General features: G+C 44.5%; 1 protein-coding gene, 1 long non-coding RNA gene and 1 pseudogene across 3 annotated transcripts in view; all 3 read left to right on the top strand.

Moving 5' to 3' along the window:
- COL4A6 (collagen type IV alpha 6 chain) overlaps positions 1 to 15,606 on the top strand; it is a 274,523-nt gene that overhangs the window by 182,498 nt on the left and 76,419 nt on the right. The gene's annotated exons all lie outside the window — the stretch shown is intronic.
- Positions 1 to 15,606, top strand: part of LOC144380623 (uncharacterized) — a 56,714-nt gene that overhangs the window by 28,684 nt on the left and 12,424 nt on the right. The window lies entirely within an intron of this gene.
- Positions 15,144 to 15,542, top strand: LOC118544931 (small ribosomal subunit protein eS12 pseudogene; annotated as a pseudogene).

The following is a 15,606-nucleotide window of genomic DNA, read 5'->3' on the forward strand; positions in this document are numbered from 1 at the left end:
GATGCATCCTCTGGTCTTACTTGGTTCCTGGGCTTTAACACGCAAATCATTCCGTGGTCTCCGGACCTGTGACAGGGTCCAGGATTCTCATTTCAACAAAAACTTATGACCACCTGGCTGAATTCTAGGGATACAAAGATGAGTAATACATAGTCCCTGCCCTCAAGTGCCTCTCTACTCAGGGATAGAAGGAGCCCGAGAGATCAACAATCACAATTCAGAGAGATAAATATTATTATCGAAGTATAAACATAATGCAAAGTGAGTACTTTTTGTTATTTAACAGACAGTGGAAAGAGCTATAAGGATGCTGCTTTCCTGTGCTGAAAACCACTTTGTTATTATGAGTTCAGATCAGATTTATCTGCACTAGAAAATAAAAAAGAAACATAATTAGCTCATGACTGTACATTATAGGGATATACATTGATCAGTGTACAACTTCTTGCAAATATTTCTTGGCATGGGAATTCATGTTTGGGCCTTTATTTACTATGTAACATAATCTTATTTTTATATATTTATCTCCTCTACTATAATGTGAGCTACATGAAGGCAAGGGATTTTTGTCTGTTTCATTCACTGTTGTATCTGCAGAGCCTAGAACTGAGCCAGTAAACATGTAATAAATATTCGTTGGACCAATGAGCAAATACAGATAATTAAAAATTAGGATACGTGCCATGAAAGAAAATGAACATGCGTGGTTAGAGATGGCAACAAGGGGATGGGATGTAGATCGGGGCCTCAAGATCGGTCTCTCTAAGGAAGAGACACTTGAGCAGAGACCTGAGGAGTATAGCCAAGACAATGGTGTTACCCTTCAGACACCAGACAGCTCACATTTGGCATACAAAAGCCCCTGGAAATCTGAAGATGTCTGGGTTTTAAGTGACTCACATTTGCAGGTTACTGAGTTGACTTGTTAAGGAATAGGTTTGAAGTGGCAATTTGGGGGTTTTCTTGTTTAAAAGACTCTCAGAGTCTCCCAGCTCTACCTAAATCCTTGGGTTTAAAGGCAAGGAGGTGGACGGAGTTCGGACCCAAGTGTCCCTCCTGCCTCAGTCCCTTGGGTGGGATTCTGGATGGACTTAGCTCTGTGCATTTGGCCTCTTGAAATTCCTGTGACCCCTTTGTAGCTGGCACCACAGCTCGGGACGTTCTTCTTCCTCGGCTTGCCTGGCAAGAGATGGGTCTGCCATCTGGAGTCAGAGAAACAACCTGCCAGCCACCGAACAGTTCAGCCTGGGCTCTGGACAATGAGAATCGGGCAATAGCCAATTCCTTGTCTGCAATTTGCTGATTATCACACCCCAGGGTGTGGGATTGTACAGCCAGAACCGCTTTGCTCTGCCTCTCATCAAGGCAAAATGAACACAGATCCTGACAGGTCAAATCTTCCCCCAGACCTCAGAGGTTGCTGTACAAAGGACCAGGCTTAATCTCTGGCCAAGTGTGTAATTCATTTATCTGCACGGTCATGAATTCTGGGCTCTCAGGGCAGGAAGCGTGGGGCATTGTGACTGGTTCTACAGGCCCAGGGAGTCACTTAAGCCCTGATTGTATTGTGGAGGGAGGGATTTTGGAGACAAAGGCCTCTGTCCTCCAGAGATTGAGCAGATGCGAAAGGGGAGCCTACGCACACAAAGGAATGGCGCTTTAGGGAGAGGTTGACAGCCTTGTCATCAATGCCCGTGAACTTCTCTAGATCATGCAAGCGATGACAAGGGGGCTGGAATTAATTATTTCATAGACTTTAGCCGAGAGGAATTGAAATAGGTAAAGAGTTCATCTCAGGATGTTTGCCCGATGCACATCCGCCACTCTGTAGTGGAGGGAAGCTTTAAACCCCAAGAGCCAGCTTTTCACGTGTCCCCTTCTCAAGGAGTTGTTGGGGGGCGGGTCTCGACTTTCACCTCCAGCCGTCAGGGCTCCTTTTCCACCACCCAAAAGACTTGACGTAAAAGGCAGCGCTCTATAGAGAGCTGGTACTTTACAGCTAATTGGAAATTGTTTGGAAATGTATGGTTTCCTCGCTCAGCCAGCTGGTTCCCTTTCTGAGCCTCTGGACTTCCTGCTGAACAGAGATGGGAACGGGATGCCATTCTGTGTTCCTGGCGTTTCATTGGCACAGCTCCACAGCCTGAGGGGGAGACTGACCCGTTGCAATCAACGCAGCCTCAAATTTAGAGTTATTTGGATTCTGAAGTATTTCAAGCTCCGTGTCTCTCGTGTCACTGCAACCTACACTGTACTGGGCAATGGAGGGCATTTTAATCACAAGTTGCACGATATATATAACAGCCTCCAGAGAGGGAGGAGGCAGATTGTCATGGAAGGCTGTCGTGCTTACTCTGATCTCAGATAGGCACTTCACCTCTTCGTGCAGTGAAACATCCTGATGTCCCATTTTTCCTCCCCCCTCCCCCCGCCTATTCATTTTTGGGGTGTGATGCGAAGGACACGGAGAAATCTCAAGCCCAGATCTCCCCAGCCAATCTTGTTAGTGCCTATAACTGACAGTCTTTCATCACTCCACCGAAGGTGTCTCGGTGCCACCATTATGTACGATGGGGTCAGGCATTAACTACATTATCAGTCATTAATACTTTGCCCCTCAAATACATTTATCAAATCAGCCTCAACAGAAAATTGGGACCCCTGGGGGAAATGGACTGGAAGTATAAAGCTTTCTGGGGTGACTGGACAGGATTTTGTTTGCTTAGGCTTTTTACCCCTTGACACCTGCTTTCTAGGTCATCCGCAGGGACTGAGAGTCCCTGCTTCATGTGAGTTCACTTCTCTGCCCACCAAGAGCCTTATCATTGGTAAGACCACCAGAGGACTCTATATCCCAGCGGCTTGTTGCGTTGGCTCCATTCAGCAAGTTTCTGTTAAGCATTGATTCTAGTACTGGGCTAGGTCCTATCGAGAAGATGGAAAACATTTCTGTAATCTTCCTTCAATGAGCTTGCTTTCTGGCTGTTGGAGATAAGTCAATAAAATCTGCACATTTAAGAACCATCTGCTGGAGTGACATAATAAGCGCTCCAGAGAGTTTTCTAGTGACGGAACAGATGGATTAGTCAGAATGGGCTTCTTGATGGAAGCGGGACTTTTCCTGGAGCCTCAAAAAATTGATATAATTTTAATATGGAGAGGAGGATGAGGGCAGTCTGTGCAAAGAGAAGCACATGAACCAAGGTCCAGAGGTGGGAATGAGCCTATAATGTATGTGGAGGGGTCACATAAAAGACACAAGGGCAGAAAAAACAGCTTCGGACCAGAGAGCAAAGAGCAGAGGAATTTCGATTTGATTCTTTAAAGCAGGATTTTCAAAAATGTCTGGATCATATACTCTTATCAAAAAAATACATTAGATATTTCCTGCTTGGGGTGCCGGAGTGGCTCAGTCAGTTAAGCGTCTGCCTTTGGCTCAGGTCATGATCCCAGGGTCCTGGGATGGAGCCCCATGTCAGGCTCCCTGCTCAGTGGGGAGCCTGCTTCTCCCTCTCCCTCTCCCTCTGCCTGCCGCTCCCCCTGCTTGTGCACACGTGCTCTCTCTGTCAAATAAATAAATAAAATCCTTAAAAAAAAGAAAAATACATTAGCATACCCCATATATGTATATTTATTTATAAACTGTATACTTGTACTAATGCACTCATATATAATAAAGCATACACAAAAATCACAAAGGATGATGTAATGAAAATGTCAAAGTTCTAATATTTCCTTCTCAATGCCAAAGAATCATCTTGCGCTCCCCCGGGGGGGCCTGTGCCCCCACCCTGGATGCCACTATCCTAGAACATCAGCTAACCATTTTGGGACCGCGGAGCCCTTGAAGAATCTGATGAACGCTACGTATCCTCTCCTCTCCCCAGAAATCCATGCACAGCTGCTTTCTCATACATTTCATTTCAAGGAGGGTAGGGCAGGCAATGAACGCTCTGAAGCTCATTCGTGGACCCCAGTTCAAGAACCCCTTTTCTGGGGAAAGAAAAGCACTGAAGACTTTCGAGGAGCTTCACGGCCCCTAGACTTTAATCTTTTAGGAAGTTGAATCTGCTCTTTGTGCCTAAGACGAATGGGCTGTGGCCAGAGCGGGCTGGGGTGGGGCAGGTTGGGAGAAGCAAGCAGACAAGTTGATAAGCCATTTCAAAAACCTCAGGCCTGAAATGCAAATGTCATGACAATCGAAGAGGGAGAAAAGAGGCAGGCGACATTTCAAAGGGAGCCTGGACAGGTCTCAGTGATCAATAGAAGATGAAGGGGAGGGAGGGGAATCCATGACAGCTCTGAGGCCTCAAGTCTGGGGTGGTCAAGGGAGGGCAGTGGCTACTGGAAAACATACACTGGTTCGGATCACAGCCCAGCATCTCAACAGAAATGGTCTGAGGGCAGTGAGAAATGAGAGGGACGGTGTTGGGGAAGCTGGGGGGAGCGATCAGATGGAAGACACGGACTGGGGAGTTGAAACTTGGGAGGAGAGCAGCTATGAGAAGAGATGGAATAACAATAGTTAACGTTTATGTACCAGGCACAGTTGTAAGTACTTTATTACCCAAGTTGATTTGATTAACCCTTACGACAACCTCTGGGAAGCAAGTGCTATTATTATCATCACTCCATTTTTCATAAATGGGAAACTGAACGATTTTATAGGTGGGGAAACTGCTCCCAGGTCACACAGCTAGGAAGTAGCAGAGTAAGGATTCCAACCCACGAGTGCGGGTGGCTGCGAGGGGGGGAGTGAGTTACAGGAAATTCCACAAGGCAGAGGGGAAGAGGGCAAGCAGGGAAAGGCCTGGCCCCCACTGGGCACCCGCGTTGGATCAGGCTTGGTGCCCACACCTGGTGAGAATACTAATCAGCAGCAGCAGCATAGTTGAAACCAGCAAGAGCTTTCTTTCAGTGTGCAAGGCACCGTGCCAAGCACTTTATGGGGCAAAGTGAATATATGTCATTTTTCAATCACTCAGCACCCAGATGCCTTTTCTAGTTGGAAAGAACCTCTCATTGTGTGAGTCTTGTGGTGGGCCGGGGCCCCGCCTCTCACTGGGGGAAGACAAAGGAGGCCAGACACTCTCTTTACCTGCTCCTGGGCAGCTAGGGTGTGGGCATAGGACCCATGCTGAGCCAGTAGGACACTTCTCCAGCAACTTGCAATCTGGAACAACGAAAGGCTAAGACGATGAGACTGAATTCAACCACGGTGGTAGTCAGTGGCTGTGGCCATGGCCCCCTGACCCGATTGCTCCTGCTTACCTAGGCTCCAAAGCCTCCTCCACCCTTCCGTCTATTCTGGAACTCTCTATGTCGCAGATGGGACAAACACAAAGGAAGCACAATTTACTGGATTTACTGGAAGGAGAGAGAGCAGGAGTGGGCAAACATTTTCCGTGAAGGGCCAGGTGGTAAATACTTTAGGCTTTGCGGGCAGCTGTAGACAGCGTAAAACACGCTTTAACATACACTGAGTTGATCTCTTGCCCTTCGGAGCAAGTACTTTAACTGATACAAATGAGTTATCTCATCTGATCCTTACCGCAACCCAGACGAGTAGGGGCTATACGGCTAACCTCACATCGAAGCTAAGAAAACGGAGACCCAGAGAAGTTAAGTTGTCGGCCCGGGATCACACAGATAGTTAAGTGCTGGCGAGTGACCCAGCAAAAATGCCTCCCCAGAGCTCTCAGACTCTCACACATGAAAGAGATGAAGAAAACAGAGATGAAGCACTTAGTAGTCTCAGAACCTCTTCTGGGATAACAAAAAAAAAAAAGAAAATTATTGCTCCCAGTTGTTCAGAGGCACCAAAGTGATGAGTGCCATGGAAACAGAGAGGAAAACGGAATAGAGATGCGCAGTGGCTTTGGGTTTGATGTGTTTATCTCCCTCTTGGCTGCTTCTATGTAGTCTATTAGAATACTCGTTTGAGCCTCTGTCGAAAGGTTACATTGACCTCTCAGTTCTTGGAGCCTCTGCCGGCCTTTTGCTTGCTGAGAAATCTAGAATGCATTTGAGTGGCAGCCCCGAACTAGACTAGACTGTGGAGGTTGAATTCCCTCTTCAGGTCACTGGGACCTACCTGCACAGGGTCCAGGTAACAGGAGCCAAAGTACCGCACTGTTGCCTCGGCTGAGATGCATGCCTTTTTGAGGACAGGGTATAAAGCTCGCTCACGAATGTCACCTGCCGATTGAACTCTGTGGTCTGTGCCCCTTTTGGAGGTGGCTCACGTGCAGATGACCACCAAGCCCGATTTCACTGGCAACCCTCTGTCCTCTCCATGTGGCCAGGGCAGATGATCCCTTGCACACTGAGCTCGGTGGTCTGGAGCTTTTGCTCTTTGCTAAATGCAGAAGACAACGGCCCCAAAGCCACAGTTTCTCAGGGGTGGGTGGGAGAAGTTTTGGGTACATACAGCTTTTCTGTCTTACCCCCTGGGCCCAGAGTTCCTTCCATGGGACTGCTGTGAACGCTTACAATAACATGGTGTTCCCTCTGCTCAGTGCACCATTTAATTAAGCTAATTAATGACAAGTAAACATCTCACAACAGTGAGCCTTCTGTTGGACGAGTTGGAGGTAGGATCAAAACGCAGACTGGTGAAAGAGGCTCCTTGGACTGGGGCATTCGGAGGGTTATTGGCCTGACCTGTTCCTGTGGGTGCATGCATGCGTGCACCCTTCTGTTAAAATTGTCTTTTTGAAAGCTCGTTGGGAAAGTTTGCAAGAGCATTTCTTTATCGTCTTGTCACATGTACTGATGGGAGTATTTTCTTCTGTGATTTTATCCCCAAACTTCTGTGACAGTTAAAGAAGAAAACCTTATTTCTGCCAAGCTGTGGGTTGGGAGAGCATTTGTGAGGGCCCGGTGTTTTTTTAGCACATAACTGGTCCCCCCAGAATGTCTTCTTTTTACTTTCTGCTAACGTGGCTAGGGAACACCTGAATGGTGTCAGAAAACAGACATCTCTTCACTGTGGATCAAATCCAGCTCTGTGGCTGTCCAAGCTGGCTTTTTTTTTTTTTTTTTTTGGATGAGTGCCTGGAGCTAAGTAGCATGAGTGAACTCAGGGAAGCCATTAGGCATTTCCATTATTATTTCTCGATTATCTGCACGTGGGAAAGGAATGGTGATTACGCTACCTAAACCAGCCTACCTACAGTTTGCTCATCCTAACCGTTTCAGCATGATCAAACATTCTAATAGCCTCATCACCATGTTGGGATCATATTCACCTAGTGCCGAATCCTTTTCCAAAGCACTTTCCCATGGAAGATTTGCATTTGACCCTCACAACAATCCAGGGGCAGTTCCACGATTAGGGGCTACCCCATAGATCGGTTGGTCAAAACAGCTGTGCCGTTTGGCAGGTCAAGTGCTTAGGTGTGTATTTCCCAGGTGCCCTGGGCCTGGGCCTTGGGAAACCATGGTACCACTGGTCAGCCTAAAGAGAAGCAGAGCCTAAAGCAAACCGAGCTCAGAGTTGTGTGGTTTTGGCTTGGTGACCCCCCAACAAAAGACTTTGACTCATCTCCCTGGCCCCTTTGATTTTGCCAGGAAGGTCTTTCAAATTAAATCTATTCTTTTCTGACCAAGCTTGATGTTGATTCTGAGCATTCTAACTCAGAAAATGTTGCTTAAAGGTGAACACTAAATACCACATTACGCCAGCGCAGCCTTGCTTGGTATAATCAGAAAAGAGTGTTTGAAACTCTCCTTTCATTCTCCTGTGAAAGAAGCAAAAAAAAAAATGTTGATGAACATAGCTGAAGAGCTCATTCTTCACAGGACTTTCCAGATGCCCACTCAGGTTAGAAGATCATAAGTCTTGGTTAAGGCCAGGAACAGAAAATACAAATCATTTAACGTTGTCTCCAGCCTTTCTCCTAAACAGAACTGAGAGAAAATACGACAGTTATCATTTTATTAAATGTCACATAAGCCGTCCCAACTGTTAAGCAGGGCACTCGTGTCTTTGATGGGTGTGACTAAGCTGTTTGAGCAGGAGAGGGACTCGTGTCTGTCCTGTATTGAATCAGTGACGTGGGCTGGTAGTTCTCCAAGCATATGCGGGGGGGGCGGGGGGCGGGCAGGGGCTGGGCGGGCTTTGTGTTCACACAGGTGCAAGGAAGATGCAAATTTGACAAGCATTCACTTCAACTGCTATTTAGAGCAGAGGTTCTCAGCCTTGGCTGCACATTAGTATCACCTGGGGAGCTTCTTAAACCTCCCAATGCCTGGCCCACACCCTGTCTCAGCTTGGGCAATCGGAACAAAATATCATAGACCGAGTGACTTGAAGACAACAGACATTTATCTTCTTACAGTTCTGGAGGCCAGAAGTCCAAGATCAGGGTGTCAGCATGGTTGGGTTCTGGGGAGAGCTCTCTTCCTGGCTTGTGGATGGCCACTTTTTTTCTGTGTCCCCACCTGGTGGAGAGAACTCTGGTGTCTAGTCCTCTTCTTACAAGGGCACCAATTGTCTCCATTCAGAACTCCACCCTTCTAGGGGCGCCTGGGTGGCTCAGTCGTTAAGCGTCTGCCTTCGGCTCAGGTCATGATCCCAGGGTCCTGGGATCGAGCCCCACATTGGGCTCCCTGCTCAGTGGGAAGCCTGCTTCTCCCTCTCCCACTCCCCCTGCTCGTGTTCCCTCTCCCGCTGTCTCTCGCTGTCTCTCTCTGTCAAATAAAATCTTAAAAAAAAAAAAAAGAACTCCACCCTTCTAATGATCTCCTTAAAGACCCTTTCTCCAATACAATTACATGGCAGGGGTGAGGGCTTCAACATATGAACTTTAGGAGAACCTAATTCAGTCCATTGGATACCCTAATCTAATTCATTAAGTCAGACTCTCAGGGAACGGGACCCAGACAGACATCAGTAGGTTTTGGAGCTCCTCAAGTGATTCCAACACGCGGCCAACTTGAGAACTACTAATTCAGAGCTTCGCTACTCGAAGTGCAGCCCACAGATTAGCAGCATCACCTGGGAGCCCGTGGTTCTGCACCTGCAGAACCTCAGGCCTCACTCCTGACCTCCTGAATCAGAACCTGCATTCTAGTAAGATCCCCAGGTGATTGAGAGCATCTCTCAAGTTTCTACTCTAGGGAATCTTCCTCCTATGGTCAAACGCTTGCAACAATAACCATGGGAGCTCTTGACATACTATAAGATTATCTCCAATTCCAGCTGCTTGACTGTGTAGCCTTCTGACCATTGCTTGATGGTACAGCGTCCATGAGGTGTGTGCTGGGGCTCGATCACTTGAGTTACTCAGGGGCCACACACATTTTTAGGTAACTGCTAGGCAATGAGTGAAGTGACTGGTTTTAGGTTCTTTCCTGAGAACGGGGGTACAGTCTCCTTTTTCTCCCTGGTGACTGATTTGCTTCGGGATTGGTTGCACAGTTACCTCCTCTCAAAACCATCTGCAGCTGCTTGTTCAGGTTATGAGTTTCACTCCAATGGGTTGCTTAGCTTTTTATTGCCAAAGTTTTGTGTATTAAGAGGGTATTGTATGGTGTGGTTCCTTCGATAGCTCAGTTGGTAGAGCGGAGGACTGTAGTGGAAGAGGGTATTGTATGGTGAGTAACATAACCCCATCTAGATGTTTCCTATACGTACTGCTTATACTTAGCTATTTCCATGGTTTCCATGTCAATCAACCTCTCCGTCTGGTCTTGTACAACGTAGTTGCTAATTGCATGGTTGTATGTGTTTCTCTCCGGCTCCAGCTACTCTGGACTATAGGTTTTCTTGGTTGTAAAAATGCATTTTACAAGTTACAGTTGGGAAAGATGAAAAAGTTCTAGGGATGGGTGGTCGTGATGGTTGCACAACAATGTAAATGTACTTAATGCCACAGAATTATACACTTGAAATGGGTTAAAATGGTAAATGTAAGGTGTGCATTTTTACCACAACTTTTAAAATGTAATGCATTTCACTAAATGTGATGATGTATCCTGGTTTGGCTCTTGGAACAGAAGAAGGGAATTCGTATAAAAACTGACGAACTCTGAATAAAGTATGGAGTTTTGTTGATAGTATCATACCAATGTTAATGTTTCAGTTTTGATAAATGTACAATAATTATGTTAGATGTTAACATCAGGGGAAACCAGGTAATGGGCGTGTGGAGTATATGGGAACTCTGCTATCTTTGCAAGTTTTCTATAAATATAAGATTGTTCCAAAGTAAAAAAGTTTATTAAAAAAGAAAAAACTGGGGGGTGCCTGGTTGGCTCAGTTGGTAGAGCATGTGACTCTTGATCTCAGTGTTTTGAGTTCAGGCCCCACATTGGGTGTAAAGCTTACTTAAAAAAAATTGATGGGGCACCTGGGTGGCTCAGTCAGTTAAGCGTCTGCCTTCAGCTCAGGTCGTGATCCCAGGGTCCTGGGATTGAGCCCTGCATCGGGCTCCCTGCTCAGCGGGGAGCCTGCTTCCCCCTCTGCCTGCCACTCCCCCTGCTTGTGCTCTCTCTCTCTGATAAATAAATAAATAAATAATCTTTAAAAAGAAAAAAATTGATTCTATTATGAATCATTTTGAAAAGGAGGTAGGAATGAGCAGTAGAAACAATCTGACAGAAGGCAGCAAGATCTAGAACCCTTTTCTTCTCCAGAGGGTGCTTTTCTTTCAGGCTTCTAAACGGTAATACACACACACACACACACACACACACATGCATATATATATATATATATATATATATATATATGTATATGTATATACACATATATATGTATATATAATAAATATGTTTATTATATACTTTTTATATATTTTATATAATACATATTTGATTGTCTTTTATTTGGTTTATATTTTTTAAATATATAAAACATCACAATAGCACTATTTACTGAATGTCACTTCAGCATAGGGGTTAAGATTGCAGAAACCTGGCTTTGACTAGGGCTTCTCCCACTTTCCAACTATATGACTGTGAGTAGTAATTTAACCTCTCTTTGCCTCATTTCCCTTACATATCAAGTGTGGATGATAATAGTATCTCCTTTGTAAGACTGCCCCGAGCATTAAATGAGACCATTCTTAGGAGGTGTTTAGCACAAGGGTGACATACAGTAAATACTCGATGTTATTATTATGTTCAGGCACTATATTAAGTGTTTTGTATACATTTATATTCCTCATGATCCTCCTGTAAATGTCGTCTTTTAATTTTTTTTTACTTTTAAATTATACATTATAATACGATGTGCCCAAATCATAAGTGTACAGCAAAAGGAATTTTTACAACGTGAACACCCCAATGTAGGCAACAAGCAGATCAAAATACAGAACGTTATCCCCACCCAGAAGTCTCCCATATATATGCCCCCTCTCAGTTATTACCCACCACAATTAACTTCCATTTGTTGGGGTTTCTATTCAATTTCAAAGATCCTTCCCCCTCTCTCTTTTATAGTTTAATTTAATTTGGGTGGGATATATAAAACATTAACATGGTTCAAAAGTCAAAACTATACATTTGCAGTAATCTGTTTTTCCTCCTTCCCTCTCCTTCCTTCAGCATCTAATTTGAAGTAACATGGCATTTAGTTTTAAATGAGAATCACATGGCATTTTTGTCAGAAAAATTACATGGATGGTAATTTCCAGAGCATTCTGCAGTCAAATGCTCTACCACTGAGCTATACCCCCTTTCCAGAGCATTCTGAAGTACTTTGCAGTCCCCTCTATTCAGTTTAACTAACAACATTTAAGTGAGCACTTACTGTGGCGAAAGGTGAATCAAAGGCCTGTCTTCAGATGCCCCAAGCCCAATTAGGGAAGGCCTTTGGACATGGACTTCTAGTTCAGTGCACACTCTGAATATAATGACAGACATACGAAATTCTGTATATAAAATCACCATTCACAATAACAACAAAAAAGAAAACCTGTAACATATCTTTTGTTGTTAGTAATTCATCTAACAAAAAGGATATTAGACTTTTTATAGATAAAGTTTTTAAATTCTACTAATAGATATAAAAATCTCTGACTAAAGGGTGGTAGACACCATACGGACGAATGGGATGGCTTATCATTGTACAGATGTCAGTTTCTCCCAAATCTACCACTTCAGTGCCCTTCCAACAAAAATTCCAGCAGGATGTTTTAAGGAACCTGAAAAAACTGATTCTAGAATGCATATAGAAGAATAAATGTGTGAATATCTAAGTCTATTTTGAAAAAGAATAGAGACTTGCCTTTCTACAGTTTGAGACATACTGCACAGATAAAATAATAATAATAATAATAAATTACTGTAGGACTGGCACCATAAAAGGCAAATAAAACAAAGGAATAGAATATAGAGCTCAGAAATATGATAATATCAATGCAATTTCACAGCAAGGGAAGGATGGATTGTTTGGTATTAGAAAGAGTGGATCACCGTGCGACAGAGTTTCTCAATCAGTGTGTCACTCCGAAAGCCACACATGGATTACAGGAATGTAGAGCTATTATTGATCCCCTTGATCCTTCGGATGACCAGGCAGGACCTCTAACATGGCCAGAGTTCCCAAGCTGGTAACCTCCCCCTCTGGCCATGAGCAGCCCCTTCAGTTTCCCACATTATGCCAAGAATATACTATCATATTCTCTCTGTGCTATGAGGTGAAAAGGTTTGAGAAGCACTGCTATATGGAGAAAAGTAAAGTTGGGTTGCTACCCTCATATAACATACAAAGGTGACTTCCAGGTAGATTAAAAGCCTAAGCGTGAAAAGTAAAACTATAAATGAAGGAGACTTTCTTTATAGTTTGAGATGGTATAGGACTTCATAAATAAGACCCTGAAGTACAGAAAAGAAGGTAAAGAAGTCATGAATTTTACTACATCAAACTTAAGGCTTTCAATTCAATCAATGACATCCTAGACAAAGTTGACAAACAGATGCTAGACTAGGAGAAGATATTTGTAATGTCTAAACCTGGCAAGGCATTGATATCTAGAACGTCCAAGGAACAAGAAAAAGGCAGAAAACACAACAGGAAAAAAAAGAGGCAAAGCATATTCACAGAATGGACAGCTCACAGAAGGGGAAACTGGATTGGCTAACAAGCATATGAAAAGATGATAGATCTAGCTTGTATTCAGAAAAATACAAATCAAAATAGCAGCGAGATACCAAGTTATACTCATCCAAATGACAAAAATTAAAAAGATAACACCAAGCGTTTATGAGCATGTGGGGAAAAAGGAATCCTCAGCATTGCTCATGGGAGTGTAAGCTGGTCTAGCTTTTTGAAGAGCAATGAGATGGCACGTATTGCTAGTAACAACGGATATGTTCCTACAACCCAGTAAACTCACTCCTGAGTATGTGTCCTGGGGAACCACTCCGGGGTTCTAAAATGGGATGCTTACAAGGATGTTTATCACAGAATCATTTGTTTATCACAGAATCCTTTGTGTAAGGGATTGGAGGCAAACTAGGCATCCATCAGTGGGGAAACACACATGTAAAGTGTGGTGACTGCATACTAACAAGGATTAGAAGCCAGAAAGTAGTTGTGCAAATACCAAAGAGATCTTGAATACATTCTTGTGAAAAGATAAGAAATAGAAGATCTGTGGCCCAATAATAGTTACATCAACTTACACACACACACACACACACACACACACACACCACCACCACCACCAATAACAACGATACATATCTATCTATCTATCTTTCTATCTATCTATCTATCTATCTATCTATATCCTGGACTTACATCCGATGCATTATAGAAGGTCCATGTGAGGGGACAAGAATGAGAATGGAGGTTTGGGTGAAGGAAAGTAATACAATAAAAGGAGGGACCTTATATGGACTAATGATAGTATTTTGCCATGAACTGAGGGGTGTGATTAACTCAGCTCTCTACAGCTGAGTTCCAAACAACACACACAAAAAATTTTTACGTGCTACGAGAAGGGAGATGATAACCCCAACCAGGGAAATCTGAGAAGTCTTTTGAAAAGAGATCAGATTTGAGCTGAGCTTTGAATGAAAGATAGAGCCTTGGGAGAGAGTTGTGGAAAAGAGGGGTATGTTCGGCAAGGGAATCACTTGGGTGAAGCCAGGTGGTGAGCGAGTACAGGATGGATTTTCAGTATCAGCAAGGAGACTCACGCCTGGAGTCTAGGGCAGCCAGGGGTGTTTTGTGGAAAATAAGCCTGCAAAGACAGGTGGGAGCTGACTGGTGAAAGGCTTTCAATGCCTGGTTAAGGAGTATGGATTTTATTTTGAAAATAATAGGGAGTTGGGGCGCCTGGGTGGCTCAGTCGTTAAGTGTCTGCCTTCGGCTCAGGTCATGATCCTAGGGTCCTGGGATCGAGCCCCGCATCGGGCTGTCTGCTCAGCGGGAAGCCTGCTTCTCCCTCTCCCACTCCCCCTGCTTGTGTTCCCTCTCTCGCTGTGTCTCTCTCTGTCAAATAAATAAATAAAATCTTTAAAAAAAAAATGAAAATAATAGGGAGTGATTTACAGTTTTTGAGCAGAAGAGCAATACGATCAGATCTAGCAAGATTACTGTCCAGCGTGTTAGATTGGCAGCAATGTTTGGATGCAGACAGAACTCCAGAGGCTGTTGTTATCCAGGTGAGAGCTAATGAGGGACTGAGCTAAGCTTTTGTTATTGGTCCCTAAGGGGACCAGTAAGGGGAGTGTAGACATGGACTTGAGAAATTGACAGGGCCTGAGAAATAAATTAGAGTGGTGTCTCATCTTTATAGAGGAGATAGTAAAAGTTTCAGGAGGTGGATAGAATCACCGAGAAAGGAGCAAGAGCCTTGGGGCCGAAGGGAAGGGGCCCGTGAAGAGGACTGAGATGATAAAAGACGGGAGGACCCATAGTGTCATGCAGGGAAAGCCAAGGAGATGGTTGCAGAAGGGAAAAGAGTGTTCAGCAAGGACAAGAGCCACAAAGAAGGTCTATGGGATTCGAATTTACTTTCCAGTTTCCTGGTGACTTTCCAGAGGATGCTTTCAAGAAGGAGGCACTGGTAGGCTCAGACTGCCAGGAATTGGGAAGATTGGTAAGAGAGGAAGTGGAGGCAGTGAGTGTTGTCTAGTCTATCAAGAAGTGTGTTCTGGAAAGACACAGTGGTGGAGTGTTATCCATGGTCGAGGAAGGCATTGCTGCCGGAGGTGTAATGGACGTTAATACTGTTTACAAGAGGTGCTGAAGACCTCCCTCATCCACGATGGCCTGGCACGTGGAATTCGCGAAGCTGCCAAAGCCTTAGACAAGCGCCAAGCCCATCTTTGTGTGCTTGCATCCAACTGTGATGAGCCTATGTATGTCAAGTTGGTGGAGGCCCTTTGTGCTGAACACCAAATAAACCTAACAAGGTTGATGACAACAAGAAACTAGGGGAATGGGTAGGCCTCTGTAAAATTGACAGAGAGGGAAAGCCCCGTAAAGTGGTTGGTTGCAGTTGTGTGGTGGTTAAGGACTATGGCAAAGAGTCTTAGGCAAAGGATGTCATCGAGGAATACTTCAAATGCAAGAAATGAACTTGGTTCTTATTCCAAAAAAAAAAAAAAAAAAGACACAGTGGTGGAGAGATGGCGTTGGTCAGG

Source organism: Halichoerus grypus, chromosome X (genome assembly GCF_964656455.1).
Source record: "Halichoerus grypus chromosome X, mHalGry1.hap1.1, whole genome shotgun sequence".
In the NCBI taxonomy this organism is placed as follows: Eukaryota; Metazoa; Chordata; class Mammalia; order Carnivora; family Phocidae; genus Halichoerus; species Halichoerus grypus.